At 43.8% G+C, this 16,492-nt stretch overlaps 1 protein-coding gene and 1 long non-coding RNA gene across 6 annotated transcripts in view; both read left to right on the forward strand.

The window, feature by feature from the left end:
• Positions 1 to 25: 25 nt before the first annotated feature.
• On the forward strand, positions 26 to 5,468 carry LOC118246950 (uncharacterized). 3 transcript variants are annotated; one of them, XR_004778257.2, is made up of 3 exons: positions 26 to 140; positions 737 to 890; positions 4,856 to 5,468. It is a non-coding gene; the product is annotated as an uncharacterized LOC118246950 (long non-coding RNA). The 3 variants fall into 3 exon arrangements; XR_004778255.2 differs by lacking the exon at positions 4,856 to 5,468 and adding an exon at positions 1,876 to 4,822; XR_004778256.2 differs by lacking the exon at positions 4,856 to 5,468 and adding an exon at positions 1,408 to 1,850.
• Positions 5,469 to 5,808: 340 nt separating this feature from the next.
• MAP3K13 (mitogen-activated protein kinase kinase kinase 13) overlaps positions 5,809 to 16,492 on the forward strand; it is a 74,850-nt gene continuing 64,166 nt past the window's right edge. Inside the window, exons 1-4 of one of the 3 annotated variants that reach the window (XM_050712592.1) lie at positions 5,867 to 5,914; positions 12,362 to 12,567; positions 12,705 to 12,789; positions 14,123 to 14,239. The gene's annotated coding sequence lies outside the window, so the exon portion shown is untranslated. Of the gene's footprint in view, positions 5,915 to 12,361; positions 12,568 to 12,704; positions 12,790 to 14,122; positions 14,240 to 16,492 lie in introns of all 3 variants that reach the window. The other 2 variants (XM_035544792.2, XM_035544791.2) reach the window with 2 other exon arrangements.

A 16,492-nucleotide genomic window follows, 5' to 3' on the forward strand; every position in this document is an offset into this window, starting at 1 on the left:
GCCTGCCCTAACGGCGGGACTGGCCGGGCTCTGCCCCGAGGCAGGGCTGCCGAAAGGCGATTTACCTGCGGGCAGGCACCCCCGAGCCTGAGCTGGGGGGCAGCCGTCAGAAAAAGCCGTTTTCGGCTCATTGAAGCACGGTAAGGCTCGGTCTGGAAGGGCTGAGGAAGAGATTCCTGATTAGGACGGCTGCAGTTGATTTCAACTGATGCTGAAACAAACCAGAAACTTTTATTAAAACTTGTGTTAGCCGGCATTTGGAGAGCACGCTGAACGTTGTCATCGCTTTGCAGCACCCAAGGTGCTCTCTGTGGTTAAATAGAAAAGGGCTGGTCCCGCTAACATCTCTGCTGGAGGCTCAGGCCCTCGTGTGAGGTTAAAGGTTGGGCTAGATGATCTTACAGGTCTTTTCCAACCTAAATGATTTTGTGATTTTTTAAAAAAATTAGTACAGAAAAGCTAATGAATTGAGGATGTGGTAAGTGTTGTTATAAAATCCCTCCTAGAAAAACATCAGCTTACTAAAAAAAAGGCTAAGAGGTAGGAAAAAAATAAAGTTGTTTCTAATATCATACCTGTATCTGTTGTACTAAAAGGTAATTTAAGGGAAAGAAAGTGTTCTTCAGAGGAAAAATTCCTGGACCTTGAAGAACTGTTGACTTTTTATATGGATCTATTGGATTTTATATGGATTTATTGGTTTAGTTGTCCTATCCTACAACCATCCCTGGTGCAGGTGATGGAGAATGCATCCAGAGCATGTAACAAGGATGCTGCGGGAGCATCCACATGCAGCGCTGGGTGAGAGAGGTCAGAGCTGCCCCCGGACCCGGCTGAATCACACAGTAACTCCTGCAGAAAAATGCACCAGCCACACACACCTCTCCCAGGTATGAGCATCTAACAAGACCTCTCTTTCACTGTGGGTTGCGGAGTGGCGTGTAGTTTATCTTAATTAGCTTGTTGTGGAAAGTTTTATTGAAATGTTTTTATATCTCTATAATCTTTCTTTTTTAACTTTTTAACCTTTAAAAGTCAACCACTGGGCAGAAGGGCTGCAGCTCCTTCCACTGGTGTGGAACAGGCATAGGTAATTATAGAACTTGATTTATGTGTCTGGAAGGTTCTGTATGAATATACGGTCTTCTTTCACAGCAACTGCTGCCTTTCTTGTTCTATGTGGCAGATCACTACAACTCTTCGTTCATTTTTAAGCAAGATAGAAAAACAAAATCAGGAATAATGGTCTGCAATTTGCTTGTAAAACAGTGTATTCTGGGAGTTTACAAAAATGCTGTAAACTATGCCTTGCACTTGTGGGAGCTAACTGATCTACTGTTTTTTTATTAACCAGAACAAAATCAAAGATCACTCTGATTAGTTGTACTTTCTGTTTATAATTTACAGGTCTATTTTTCTTGTCCTTTAATAATGTAACCAGCATAGTTGTAACAAAACAGGACCCTTCTGAGCATGAATAAACATGGAAGAAAACAGTTTTCAGGAACAGAAAGCTCTGTGACTTTACAAATTCACAGAAAGGTTCCAGTAAATGTTTAAGGTTTATTGTTGTAAGCTTTCTGTTTGTCTTTTATTTCTTTTAAAGACAGAGTTTGGTAACAAGAAGACAAAGTTCATTTAAGTTTATATGGTAGAGGGAATTAAAGTCCTCAGAGCTTTCTGTCAAATACTTAATCTGTTCTGTGCCGAGCTGTACAAGGACTAAGTGCCAGGGCCTGAGCTTAAATGCAACCCCCAAAATGCAAATTTCAAACCAGTGGAGAAAGAAGAGTGCATGGGCAGGCCCCAGATTAAGTTTCTTGATGTTTGTATTTTATTTTTTGGTTTGTTTGTTGCTTTCCCCCCACCCCTTAGCTGTTTTCACAGCAGTATGATCCAAGGCAATGCAGCCCTGCAATATATCTGAGCTGATCTTGAGCACAGGCAGCTGTGGGAAGAGGCTGCGGAGCCAGTTGGTGCAGTTAACCTTGACAAAATGTAATCAAGACAATCAAGTTTCTTTCTGCAAGCTCTTGAGAAATTCAGCGAGCTTGTACGGATATCCAGAACTTCTAAGGCTCTTCCACGTGGAGCAGGGCTCTTCCCTTCAGACTGCCTGGCAGTTTGTACCTTGATGCAAAACAGCTGTTGGCTATAAAGCCATGAGATGTGGTGACAGCTTTCTTAGCTGTAGGCTTGCCAAAAGAAAACGTACCTAAAATACAGCTAAACTGGAATCTCAAAAATAGCTCATGTTCATGTTCTGCAAAGGGCAGTCCTGGTCCTGTCTGCCTCTGCAACAGCCGATGCCATTTCAGAAGTAAACTATGATTATGTGAAGGCTTAATCTTGTGCAAAAAAAGACTGAGTAACCAAAGGCTTGCTCTCAAGAGGACAAGAAAGCAGGGAGATAGCGGCAAATGTTCCTGTGAGTTTTGTTGTGTTTTGTCAGCCCTTTGTTTATTGGTCTTTTGACTACAAAGTAGAGGATGATGCTCAGAAGATACACTATGTGCCCACTGCAGTTCTGGAGAAGTGAAAAGCTTTTCAAAAGGGGAATAACAATTCCTTAGAGACTCCATTACGAGAAATGGAAATGAGGAGTATTCACCAAAGGACAGATTTCAATGAATATGGATGTTGTGTTCTGTCTGCCACCCCCCAGCATGTGCTGTGGTAAAGAAAAAGAACTCTGCTTCTTCTCGAGTTGGAGTACCACGAGTCTGGCAAGTCTCCTACAACGTCCTGGGATCATCAGCCTTACTCAGAAAGTGCTGAATGATACAAAGAAATGCTTTACAGGAGGCTCAGGTTAATTTTTATTCCAGTTTACTGTTAATCCATGGTACTTCAGAAGATGCAGCTTGATTGGCTATAAACTTATTCACACGGAACAAACATTCCTGAAAAATGATTATTAGACAAGTTGAAAAAAACATGTCCATCTCTGGCCCCAAATGCATTTGAAAAGGAGGGACTGCAGTGATGTTGCGTCAGCTGCAGGAGCGGTGGATTTCTGCTGAAACTACTCAGGAATCTGGGAGATCCAGCTAGCTGCATTGCACAATCCAAGCTGAGGTTTTGTGGTAAAACCCATGGCTGCACTGATGAGGAGGGTAGGAACTCTGAAAACTTACTTGATCTTGACAGCAACTGGTCTAAACAATGGGTTTAAATTACCCTCTGCTGTTGAAGTGGCTAAGAGGGCCTGCTGAATTCAACAACTATTTTCTGCTTTCCTTCTTACAGCTAAGATTATTGGGGGACTAGATTATTTGGGTAGATTATTTGCTGTAAAAAACAGCTGATCTACTCACCTCTGTGATCTTTTGCCTGCTACACTGTCCTCTGCTCCGGGCTAACACCTTTATCTAATGTAAAAACAAAATTGGTAAATATCTGATCATCAGATAGTTTTCAAAGGCTTCTTTGGTTATGCCCACCCTGATGTGACCTCCTCTGCTAACTGTAACTCCTCTTCTAAACTGTTCCCCAAAACAGTGAGCTGGAGTTCACAGCCTCAGGGCCGGCAGATGTAACTCTTTGAAAGGCACAGCTGGAGTAAGCGCAGTAACTACATCTACACAAGATGTGCTCCAAGACGTATTGTGGGGTGTAAAATATCACCCTATCCTAGACTTTCCTAGACTTGAATTTCCACTGCAGAACCTCAGCTGTAGAAGGCTGTTCAGTTGTAGGAGGTTGTTTTAGCAATGAGCCACTTCATGTGATAGGCATATTTAAAAACTTTTCCTTCCTTCTGGGCATCTTTTTAGGCTTTTTTCCTTTAGTGTAAAAGGTTTTAAATGTCTTAAACTTCACCTCCCGTTCTGTCTCCCAGACCGAGGCTAGGCTTAATTATAAATGCAGTATTTATCACTGTTAGTAGGTACTTAAAACCAGGGCTGTAGGTGCAGCGCAGTTGTACCTCTGGTAAGTCACCACTGCTGCATACCCTTTCAAAATAAGCAGCTCCTTTCTGCTGAGAGTGCAGTGAGATGGTGCTTAGGGCAGGACAGCTAGTTGTCATATGGAGGCTTTGCTCTGTTCTTTGTTTTCTTGAAATCACGAGCTACCCCTCTAAAAATCCCCAGGTCTGTTTTTTTTTTATACGTATATATAAACAGCAAAGCCTGCAAAGCAAAAGCCATTGACACTTTTGCACACACAAAGCTGCTGTAACATTTGTTAGGAATGTGCAAAACCACAATGTTTTCCATCAAGTCAGTGCCCTGTTCAGCACTTAGTTCCCTCTCTATTGCTCTGCACATACAAGTCATTTCAATATTTAAATTATTTTAAAAGCGATCATTTCAAGTTAAGGATCTTACATTGTTCTGGCAGTGAGAACTCATCTGTCAGTCGTGTGCAATCGTCCAAGCCTATTTCCTTTCATGATTTTTAAGCTCGGATAATTGCATGGTTTCAAAGCAACACCTTCTGGCAAGCCGCGGTATTGCTTGTGCCAGCAGACCTTCCTCTTGGATTTACTTGGGACAAAACAGCGACAGCACAGCGGCCTTCAGAGATGGTCCCTGGTTGCTTAGCGAGCGCAATGCAGTGTGATTGACTTGATTACTACGGCTTCCACTGGCAGAGAAGTAAACGTGGGGAGCGTTTTCCAGATTTTTTTGGGCGAGCAAACATAAGCACTTAGTGTTGTCACACAGATATAATTGTCTTTTTCGTTTGTTTATACTACACAGGCTAGTTTAGAGGGAATAATATCACCCAAAACAATACAGGACTTCATTCAAAAAACTGAAGTCCATGAACAAACGATGCTTGCTATCATCCCTGTATATTAATTCGGACATTAGTGGTTACATTTTCCTTATTTTACTCCCTTCTACAGCTCACTGTAAAACTGACTGACAGAAAATTGAAGTGTGAATGAAAATTCAGAACATTTTCAGAAAACATTGTTAATTAAAGTATCAGCTCGAAGTATCGTAGTCCCTTAGCATTGGAGCAATACCGTTGTCCTTATGAACAAGCAAAAGTACTATGATGTGGAAGCATCACAGAAAAGCACTAATGAAGATCACAGTTCCCTTACTCGCAGCATCTACACACGGTTTAAGCACTGCTGTACGGTATTAGTACCACCATGAGGCAATCCAGCAAATGGGAATCAGACATGAAGAACGCCAGGCGATTTATACAGAAGGCTGAGATATGATGTAAATGTTCATATACGCACTATAAACAAAAGCAACTCAAGCAATTGTAGAGGGACGTTTCTTCAAGGAGACAATAAAATTGTCAATAATGATGATAAAAAGATACACATAATCAATAGATGTTTCTACTCTCCGTTCCAGGCTGCAGGATGATTTGTAGATGTACCACTAACGAAACTGTAGTAAAGTCCAGTGGTAAAGTACAATGTTAAAAGCACCTGTCCAAGACACGTCTTAATACCCAGTTTGGCTACGTAGGCTGCATCCTAACATTTTGTGAGGACTGGTGAGAAAGTTTTTTTGGCTTTTTGGGCTGGTATCACCAGCTGTCTCCAACAGCAGGGGAAACCTCAGGTTATGAGAAAACCAACATTACCGTGAGGAATGCCAGTTTCGGGTAACGTTTCCCGTAACCCCCTCCCTGGTGCTGTATCTGCTGTAAACTCTCACAAAGAAATGTAAACAGTCACAAATGCTGGGAAGGCCTCCGTGGGGGGGGACACAGGCCGCTCACAGCCCCCGACCCAGCCGTTCCCGCTGTCCCTGCGCGCCCCCAAAATGTCGGCGGGTGCCGGCCCACGGCTGCGCCGTGCCGGCGGCGCGGCCCCGGAAGCGGCGGGGCGGTGCTCGGGAGGCCGGCCCGGCGGGGCGGTGCCGAGCCGAGCCGAGCCGTGCCGTGCCGTGCCGTGCCGTGCCGTGCCGTGCCGTCGGCGGCGGGACGCTGTGCCCAGGTAACGAGGGTGACCGGGCCGGGGGCGACGGGGCTAGGGCAGGGCGCTGCTGCCCCCTTGGGGGTGGCGTGGGGCGGCACGGCGCGGGCCCCCGGTGCTCTCCGGTCCCCCCCATTTGACCCCCGGTCCCTCCCGGTTGTCTCCCAGTGCTCCCCGGTTGCCCCCCGGTGCCCCCCTCCCGGTTGCCCCCGGTGCCCCCCCAGTGCTCCCCCGGTTGCCCCCCGGTGTCCCTCCCGCTCGGCACCGCTGGAGCCAGGCACCGACTTGTTGTAGGGCCCTTAGGTTGCTCGATTGAAAGCAGGAGTTTGGCGTGTTTGGGAAGTTCCCCCCGGGGCAGGAGCTGTTTCTCAGTCCTGTGGAGAAGTGAGGTGCTGGCAGTGCCGGTAAGAAGCTCGAGGCAGGTGTCGCAGGGTATGGTCTCCTCTGCCCGGGAAGGAGGCAGCGTTTAACCAGATCTTTGCACAGAATCTGGAACAAATTGTGTCTGAGTTAAGACTGTGGTGTCTATCCCAACCCTGTCGGAGCAAAATGTATCACAGGCTATTGGCAGATCAAAATAAATCTGCACAGGCTGCTGTGGTTTTGCGCCGTATTCAGTTAAAAAGTGCATGCAGTAATTTTGATGCTTCTCTCTCGTGACAAGTTTGGAAGAGTGAAAGGGACGGCTTCAGCTGGTGCCTTGTGTGGATTCCCTGGCCTCACCTGATGAAGTGAGACCAGGGGTAGCGGCAGGCAGCGCAGTGCCTGAAGCGTGAGGGGAGGTGGCACCTGGCCTCCCCACGGGCACAGCCTGCTGCCTCCAGCCCGTTTTTATGAGGGGGATGGAGATGGGAGCAAATAATATACTTGCAAGCATTGTGCAATGAAAATGAAGTTTTGGGAGTAAATGGTCAGGACCTGTCATCCTCCTCTTTTATGGGAGTTTTGTGGCTCAAAACTACTAAGATCACGTTGTGGCTTCATTTGCATTTCTTGTGTCCTCTAGTTACACTACTTCACAGGTAGACTGGTCTTAGCATACTGATCGCGTTGTCAAACCAGAGCGAAAAAATAAAGAGAAATGCTTTCAGCAGTCATTCTGAGGTGGATTTGAACCCTGATCTGACAGCTCCGAGCAGCCATGTGAGATGCGAAAGCTTACGTTTCTGGTAACTGTCAGGAAGGGTGGGAGGTGATGCTGCTGAGGTGGCCCTGTGCACCTCTTTCCTGCCCTCCAGCTACCCAGTTTCGTTGCCTCTTTTGTGCGGCTTGTATCAGGGCTTGTGTGGCCAGCTGGGTTCGTATCTGGCCAGCAATTAGCACCAGATAGAAAGCGAAGTGAGCGAGCTGACAGGCTGCCTGTATTGCTGCTGGTGCCTGTAAAAGGGAGAGGCAGGCCCGCCCATTTATGCCGTGGCATGGCTCAAAATCAGTTAAGCTGCTCGTGGAAGTGTGCCCTGAGGCTGCAGTTCCTTGGACAGGTGAGCTGGCCAAGTGGTTTTATGTTTTATTATTTTTTGAGACTGGAAGATCTTGTTCTCTGTTCACCTCCAGGTCCTGGTCAGTACATTTAGGTAAAAGTTCTGCGGTACTGTCTGTCTCCTTGTTTCATGATGTGGCTGATATTCTCAGCCTCCTCACACCTGATATTTTTTCAGGAAATAAACTAAACCAAACTAAAAATGCTTCTGCTATTTAAAAAAAAAAAAGTTACTTTTTTAAGGATGGCATAAGAGTTACTTTTTTTTAAAAGGGTGGCGCACATGTTACCTGAAGTATAAAGGGCTAGAAATGTAGCATTGCAGAATTTTAGAAATTTACCTGTAGTAATTATCACTAGTAACTGCACTAGAATCATTGCTGAAACAGGTGTTCAGTTTCAGAGAACAAAAGCAGTTCTTGCTAAACGCAAAGATAGGAGTACTTGCCAAAAAAATAAGTAAACCACGCTTAGATAAAGAAAACAGGTGGACAAACAATTGAAATGTAGTAAACAGGTAATTTTAGTCTCAGTTGCTGTGTTTTGATCTGAACTTTGTTTCATGAGCAGTTTGAGAAAGATCTCTGCCTGGAAATATCATAAAAGATGAGAATATTAGCAGTAGTTTACGTTGGAGGCATACAAAGAATAATTCTGGGATCTGACCAATTTGGTTAGTTACACTTAGAAAATCAGCTGAAGTCTGTGCTAGTACATCAGTACGTAGATTTATCCAAATATTATTGGAGAATATATACTTCTTGTAAAGCCCAAGAGCTTTATATAAGAGTTTGTGACCAAGTTTAATAGCAGAATTGCAGTGGAAAAGTGCTGAATTTTGCTTAATTTGTAAATGATTTCTGAACTGTGTCTTCTGCCCCTCTCTTGAACCTGTTCTAGAGTATATGTCATCTTGCTTAGAAATTGCAATATGCTTCTGTGGAAATATTTTCTTTTAGGTCATTTATTAAGATTATTAGAACTGAATCTTAGCTGCTGTCCTTGTAGAATTTGTCTATACAACTTCCCATAAAGAAGATAAATTGCCATTTGTTGTTCTTGGTCAGAAAAGATAGTGTAAGATTTAATAAGCTACTGTATCGTACTCTAGGTGGGTCCCTGTGGTACAGTGCCCAAGTTAAATATTTACCTGCTGTATAGGACTTTGGCCCTGCGTAACCCTTGCCAAACACCAGCTCTGTAGCCAGAAGGAAAGTGGCAAAGATAATGGCACAGTAAAACTTGTCCCCGTCTAGACTGGAGCCGGTCTAGCTGGGCACAGAAACAGCAAGTGATCACAGCGGGGCTCAGCCTGGTAACGCTTGTAATGATAAACCCGGAGTCTGAACGCCTTATGCCTTTTTTTCCTGTCTCCACGGAAAATAAACATTAATTAAAATGGCATTTCAAGAAAAGTATGAAGTGAAAATATAAAATATATATATATATATATATAAATATATTTTTTAGTGTGTTTTTAACTACGTAAGCATCAACCACCACGTAGTGTGCCCCTGTTGAGTGCTGGTGGGCTCTGCTGCAGGGGGTGGTGACAGCCCCTCTCTGTCACTCTGTAGGTAGTGAAATGACGGGAATCTGCGGTCTCCTAGCTGGTGTCGAGTTTGGTGATCCTTCCTGGTCTTGCTTATGTTTATACTTAAACATACCTTTAGCTGGAGGAAATTGTGTGCCAGTAGGCCAGCATTCAGAGGCCTGGGACTTCTGGGGCCATTCCTTCCAGCACAGAAGACTTTTTGTTTCTTTTATAAACTTTATCATTTTTTGGGAAAAAAATAACATTTCTCTTTCTTGTACAGATTTCTTTTCAAATATGATCTAAATGTAAGTGGTTGAGTATTTTGGGCCTGTTCCATGCCTCTCTTGCTGTTGTGGGCTTTCTTGCAAAGTTCTAAAATCTGGTTGATAAACTGCCTTGAAAAGAGAGGAATTCCTCTGGAACGGATGAGATTAGATGTGTTCCTCGGTGATGTGGCGTGTTTCATTCTTGAGTGCTTTGCTATGGGGAGCTCAGCATGTGACACTGAAAGCTGTATAATAGAGAACTCATTTTTCTAGCTGAGAGGCTTTGTAAGTGGGAGAAGTCTTAGACTTTCTTACTTGCTAGTGGGGAATAGGAGCTTCCAGCTAATCAGAGGTTGGTACTAAAAAAAAACACCCCAACAAACAACAACAAAAATAACTAGTTATGCATGGTGCTTTAGGTGAAGGAATTTCTGCATGCCTTAGTGGTAAAATGTTTTTGAATTATTTATGTGGGGGGGTATAAGTTATTTTATGTTTTTTGGTAAGTCTGGTTCACTGTCAGAATCCAATTCTGGGAAGACTTTCATGCTATCAGAATGAGGCTGGGTTTGTCATATGGACTTCATTTGCTTCAGTTGTTTTTGTTCAACAAAAGAAACATTTTGCTTTAGATGTAGGATTGCGTTGATAAGTCCTGCCTTTGTACTAACTCGTTTTGAAGCTGTTTCCCTAGATGTGACGGACTTGAATCGCCCTTGGCTCAGTCTGTGCGTATTCTGGAACATGCATTACAGAGCTGTCTGAGAGAGCCTGTGGAGTGAAAGGTCGCTCGGGTTTTTAGTGTTTGTCATCTTTTACTGCTTTGGGAGTTTAATGCGGCGATGTGGTTCACCTCAGGTGTGTTTGTATTAAAATCTTGGTTTCAAAGGTGCGTGGATGCTTAGTGTAACCGAGATCAGGATTTAGGCTGACCTCCAGATGGTGGTCAGAGGATTACTTCAAGAGCTGATTATGAGAGTGTTCTTTGTATAAGTCCCATGCCTAACTGAATAGTTACATCACAAAGATTTTTCTTTAGTGACTCATCAGGCAATTTAGTGTGTGTGTGGAAAAAACTCTTAACTTTCTGATGAAGCTTGTTTTTCCTTTAGCCCATCTGGCTCATATTGAGCTGTACCCCAGCACTTGCAGGCTATTTTAGTGAGTGTTCATTTCCTGACTCTGAAAATGACATCTATAGTATCTTTGTTGTCTGGATATCTTTCTCTGCATGTGTGGCCTACATTTGTCCTTGCATTCATCTGCTGAGTGAGAGTACTGCTGTGGTGGGAACTGTGAGCAAAGCCCATCGTTCACGGTGTATTTAGATGTAGACTCCACTGAGAGAGCGTGTATGATTTTTGAAGTTTCCTAGTGGAGAGGGTAGTCAGCATGCCCAGCTTCAGAGCCAAGCCAAAGGGGAACGTACCAGCGCAAGCAGCAAGTTGATGAGAAAATGTTCTTTATCTTCCTTTTGCCCATTACTGTTGCAAAGAAACATCTTGTCCACTTCTTCAGAGGCTTGTGGGCTATGGCTGCACCTTCCTTAGCTCAGTAGCTTTGCCCGACAAGTCACAGGTACAGGCTGATGCCCTGGTGCATGCAGCTCCGGATCGCTGCTGGCGTGCTCATCTGGCTGCACGGTCGCCATCTCATTTGGTGCCTGCTGCTGTGGCCACTGCAGTTTTGGCCTTTGCTGTGTGGCAGGATGGCTCAGTGCTAGAGGGGGTGAAGTTCCCTCAGTTATCGGCCCCTGCGTACCACTTGGGTGCTGCTGGACGAGCAGTTTCCTACTGGTGCTGTGTTTCTAGCACTGCTGCTGGCTTCACAGCAGCCAAACACTTGAGTGTCGGAGGAGGTGGAGAGGTTGGGCTCTCATGCAGGTGGCCAAGGGCCTCAGCAGGTAGCAGACTGACTTCTTAACATCCTTTGTTTTCCGACTGTTTGTCTTAACGACAACCTGAATGCTAAAGTTCGTGGTGTTGCTCAGTGGCACCGTGACTCCCCTTTGGGAATGAGAAATGTTTACAGGTCTTTTAGTCACGGCGCTGCTGGGAGCACTCCTCTCTCTCCGTGCCTTCCCAAGTGGAGGTTAGCACAGAGTATAGATGACTAGGAGTACTTTGACCTTCTGGTTCACTTACAAATACAGTACTTTTTTATGGTTTATTTACATTCCTCGAGGTACTGTGCCCTGTAGTTTCGATGTCATTGCCTGTCTGTAATGGGAGGAAATACTGGTGCTGGTTAACTGATTTGTTGTGTATTTGTGCTTAGAGACTCCTCCTGCAGCCTGGTGGGCAGAAGATTGTTCAAAGGTGTCGGCTGCAAGCAAGGAGATGATTTTTTGTGTTCAATAATCCATTGCTCATTCCTGGGGGCAAGAACTGCTGGGGAGAAATAATGCAACCTGTTGATGGGAGTTGTTCAGTGCAGTCATGTTTGGGGGCTCGGTAAGATGACCAGGTAGCCAGTTGACTGAAGAGGACTGTATGTCTGACCCCAAGGTCAGAGGTGGCTCCTCAGGGTTCTGCAAGATGTGATGCGTTGTGGTGCATCAGATAATGGATGGATGCTTTTGTTGATTCCTTCCTGGCCAAGGGATCCTGGAACTTTCTGCCTATTTTGTGGGAGGCCCACATGGTTACAGGACCAAAAGACAGCTCAAACTTCAGATTCATGCGTTGGATTGCACAGACTGAGTGCCAGATAGTTCTTGACACTTAAAACGGCCTGCTTTTTCTCCAGTAAGAGACTGTCATTGTTACAAAGAAAAATGCTAGTAGAAAGCCTGCCCGGCCAAAAGGCTGGCTTCCCTTCTTTGTGTTCGATGAGTTCACTGTATCTTTCAGGGCTTAGAATACTTCATACTCCTTATTTCTTATTCTTTCCCAGTAAGTCATGCTCTTTCCTGTTTGCTCTGTAAGATTTCATTTCAGTCTTTTTCTGAAACCTCACATCTCCAAGGCATAGATGCTATACCACTTACGTTTCCCAACACCTATTGTGTGTTGAGAGAATACTTTTTGCTTAATTAGAGGACAAAATTTTTCCAGATGCTCTTTGAAACCGCTACTGAGAGAGCGAGGCTATTGCCAGAGTCACTTGGAGGTGCATTAGAGACTCTCAGGAGCTTGTTTATGCTCTGTGTGATGAGAGATATTCCTTGTCCTCTTTTCCCCCAGGCCAGTTTAAATTATGCTGATAGTATTGATGAAGAACGCTTCCAAGTCTGATATCACTCTGAACACACCTCCAGGTTTTTGCTGTAGATACTTACCAAGCACTGGGATTTTGCAGAGTCATCCAGGAATGAAACTGCATTTTGTTGAGCTGTACTAGGATTGTGGTTTGCATGGAGGGCTCCGATGCTTATTTCTGGATTCTCCAAGTGAGTAGCTCCAAGCAGGGCTTTACGAGCATGCTGTGTGCGCACAGTTACCTGATGTTAGAGGAGAGTTGCTTTTAAGAGGCTGACATTCTTTAATCTATGTTGCTTGACGCTCCACTCTCCTTCTCTTTTTGCAGTTCTTTCAAACTCCAGCAGCAAGGTGAGAAGAACTGCGATTCTGGGACGTATGCAAAGCCTCTGTACCTGTAAGCCTGCAAAGAGGTATGGGGCTTGCCCTGCAGATACGGCCGAAGGGGGAAAGGCTCTTGGGAAGATAGCATCCCAAGCAGTCGAGTGCGGCAGCGTATGCTGAGCTGTAGTTATTGGGAAGTAGCTGTGTTTTCCTAGGCTTCCTGGCTGATGGGAACCTTGAGAAAGTGACCTGAGTAAACTAGAACAGATGGAGGGTTTCGCTGCCCTGAATAGCATTGTGACTTTTTCACGGACACTTGCAAAAGGGCAGTCTACAGGATATTGATAACAGGAACTGCAGGACATGCTGTGTTGAGTTGTTATCTGCCTAAATAGCTGCTAGTCCAATTCCATTAAAGCTTGCATATTTAATAAACTTTTAATGTTGGATTTTAATGAGTTGGCAGTTATCTCTGAACATCCAGCTGCAGCAGTCACACAGTGGAGGAGGCTCTCAAATGCGGCTTTCTCTCAGAAGACATGTGGCCTTTTCTTGGGCAGGCAGCACTTCACAGGCCGTAGCATGCTTTGCTTTATCCTGTGCTGATGTGCTTCAACGATGAATTTCCTAATGGGGGAGTTTTTTCAGGGGAGGAATCTTAAAAAGCTGAGTGTAAGAGAACATGACCTTGGTTAATCTCACAGTGAACCATTTATCTACTTAGGTTAATTCTTGCCAGAGATCTAAATATTGGCTGCAAAATGGGGCCTGTTAAGGAATTTGTTTCTAATGTGGCATTTGTTCATTTGCAATCCAAATGTTTTGGCTTTGTCTTTTCAGCCTTGTTTTCCAAACATCTATCAAACTCCTCAAAACACCAAACTAAGTGCCTAAGTGGCTAAGAAGTGCCCTCGTTGTGCAGCACAGTTGTACTTGAGTGTCCCTAATGAGGTTAAGGAAGCTAATCTATTGTTGATGAGACCTTGGTGAAATTGAGCAGAAAAGTTCAGTGTTAGTATTTTTGAGATAAGCCCAAGTGTAGTGAATAAATGTCAGTACGGAAAATGCATCAAACAAGGTGAAAAGGGACTTTTGATAACACAGTGTAATTCTCTGCTCTGGCACCAGTGTGACTTTGAAGTCACTTCCCATTCCCTGTCTTCAGGATACATTCTCAGTACACTACTGTAACGTAGATATTAAATACATAAACTGTGCGGGTCGCGGAGGTAAAGAATGGAGGGAGCCTTTACTGCCATTTGTCAGCATAGCTGTTCAGTAACTGGAGCCATCAGGTTGGTTTCAGGTGACCTTACACTGTGTGCCAGGTAAAAAGCAGGAAAAATGTAATGTTTATGTAACACAGTGTTGCTGTCTGCGAGAGCGCTGTATTTTAAACTGAGATTCTTTTTATGTCTCCAGAATACCAGTTTCTGAGAGGAACGGCAAAGAAATTTAACTGCAAAAACTGATGGACCATTGCATCTTCCAAAATGAGCCTTTTCACATGTTTCTACTGGAAGCCAGAATGTCGTGAAGGTGAGTAGGTTTTGTCTGTGATGGATGAACTGTTTAATGTCCTGGGCCCTGACCATCAGCCTTCTCAGAGATAGGACTGCCCTTGATTCAGCTTAGTGTGCACAGGGAAGGCACAGCCCACGGAAGCGTATTTGTGAAGCGATTTACTTTGTCATTGGAAGAAATATCTAGGAAGCAGGTATATTTTCTGCCATGTCCATTAATTATCATTAATTTGGAAACTCTTGAAGAAATGGAGTGCCTAGTGAAAGAGGTGGACCATGGGAAGGAGCATGGATATTTTTTGGAGGGTGGAGGATGAACAAGTGTTTTACTTGCAGGATGAGGAAGTTAAGTCTGAAAGACAAATTTCAGTTTGCCGAATGTATTAAATTAGGTAAGGCTTTTTCAAGTTCTGTTCCAGTCATACCTCAAGTGATGTTATCAGCATTCAGAGTAGCTGAAGAAGACTGCCTGCTGTCACAGATAGTAAGTTAATATCCCCAAAGTAAAGAACATAGTGCTTCAATGAAATTAAATCAATTTTATTCTGTAGAGTTTGTGGTATCTTTTTGTTATTTTTGTACTCATACCCTTAGGGCTGTAGGCAGTGACCGTGCAGTATTGTTTTAAAATCCTTTTATAACAGAAATCAAAATGGGAAGTCACAAACAGTTCATGCTGAAAACATCTTGATTTAGACTTTACTGTCACTTTATGTAAACACATACAAGGAAGCCGTGAGTCTGTGTAAGTCCAAGTTTGCCTGCCTAGTGATACCAATTGTGATTAATTTACTTAGGCTAGTAAAGTTGCTTTTCTGTTAGTTAGCTTATCAATAATTACATTTTCTCTCTTTTTAATATGAACTGCCCAGAACTGATGAACTCAAAGCTAATGGTGCAGTGTGAGTGGTGAAAAATGCATCTCGCTGTTTGCCAGGTGTCATTCTGTCTGTGTGGAAATTGTTTCAAAATGTCCAGCGTTGGAGTCAGAGGCCTCCCATGTGCAAATACTGCGCAGTGTGGGAAGAAAGCCTGCTAGAAGTTCAGCCTACAATGAACGCAGTTTTCCTGTGTTTTTGCAGATTTGAAGCTCTGTGTCCCGTTACCCATGTGAGATTCTTAAATATTTGTATATGGAGCAGTGCTGATGAGCCTCTCATGTGAGCGTAGTACTTGACAGAGGCAGGGCGATGCGGTAGGAGGGGGCCTTACTACTGGAGAAGGAGAAGACTTGTAGCTGGAGAGATAGCGTGCATGTTCCTTTGTGCTGTTTGGTCTCTCGCAGCTGGAGAGAGAAATACTGTGCACGTTCATTTGCACTGTTTGGTCTCTGGTATAATCTGATCAATTCTATGTGAAAGGGTGGCAAACTGAAACCCCCAAACCAAAAAGTGTTGCTAAGGTCTGAAACCTTGTCCTGCATTAGCCCTGGGTGACAGTGATCTAGCTTTGGTCCTGGGCCCACCTTCCTCAATCAGAGGCTTTGTTTCTGATTTGTTTTCACTAATGGTAAGTGTGTTGCAATGGATGTCCCTGATAGCTGTGTTTGGGGGAAAAAGTGTTATCAAAATGCTCAGTTGACTTCAGTTTGTATTTGTGAGCATCTCTTTTTTGTTTCTCAGCTAGGACAACTGGATTTTGAGCTTTTGTTACGTGTAGTTAGATGCTGAGAACTCCGGGAAGACTTTGAGTAGGATCTTGCTGTTGATGTTTCACTCTTTCTACCTAATAACGTGGAAGCTAATCTAATGCTACAGAAAAGTAAGATGCTTTCTAAGAGCTTTAAGTTGAGTATTTTATATCTATATGGAAAAAATAATTCTTTTTCCTGTACTGCTTGCAGTCTAAACATTTAAGACACACTTACTGTTGAACTTAGAGTGCCCTAGTTTCTTTCCACATTATGCGTTCATTATATGTAAAGAGGCTGTGAATGGTTGCGTATTTATAACAATCTTCAGTTATTTTTGGAGGGAAGGATCTCTTAAATTTGGTCTGTGAATCCTGCACAAGTAACTGTATATGAATATCTAACTAAAAACTACTTGTGACATTTGAGTGGTTGTGGAAGTTGGTAGTTACACTGGTGCTGTTTGTGAGTGGGTGAAGGATGGTTGGAAGGTAAAAAAAAAAAAAAAAAAGTCATCTGTGAATCCTTTTGCTGGAAAATCTGGAAAACTAGGGAATGTAATTTGGAAATACTTTTTCCGGTGTAGTTTGTACTTTTGTATTGATGTAGATGAACAGAAACACTACCTTCCTTTTGCTC

The sequence above is a fragment of the Cygnus atratus genome, chromosome 9 (genome assembly GCF_013377495.2).
Source record: "Cygnus atratus isolate AKBS03 ecotype Queensland, Australia chromosome 9, CAtr_DNAZoo_HiC_assembly, whole genome shotgun sequence".
Classification (NCBI taxonomy): Eukaryota; Metazoa; Chordata; class Aves; order Anseriformes; family Anatidae; genus Cygnus; species Cygnus atratus.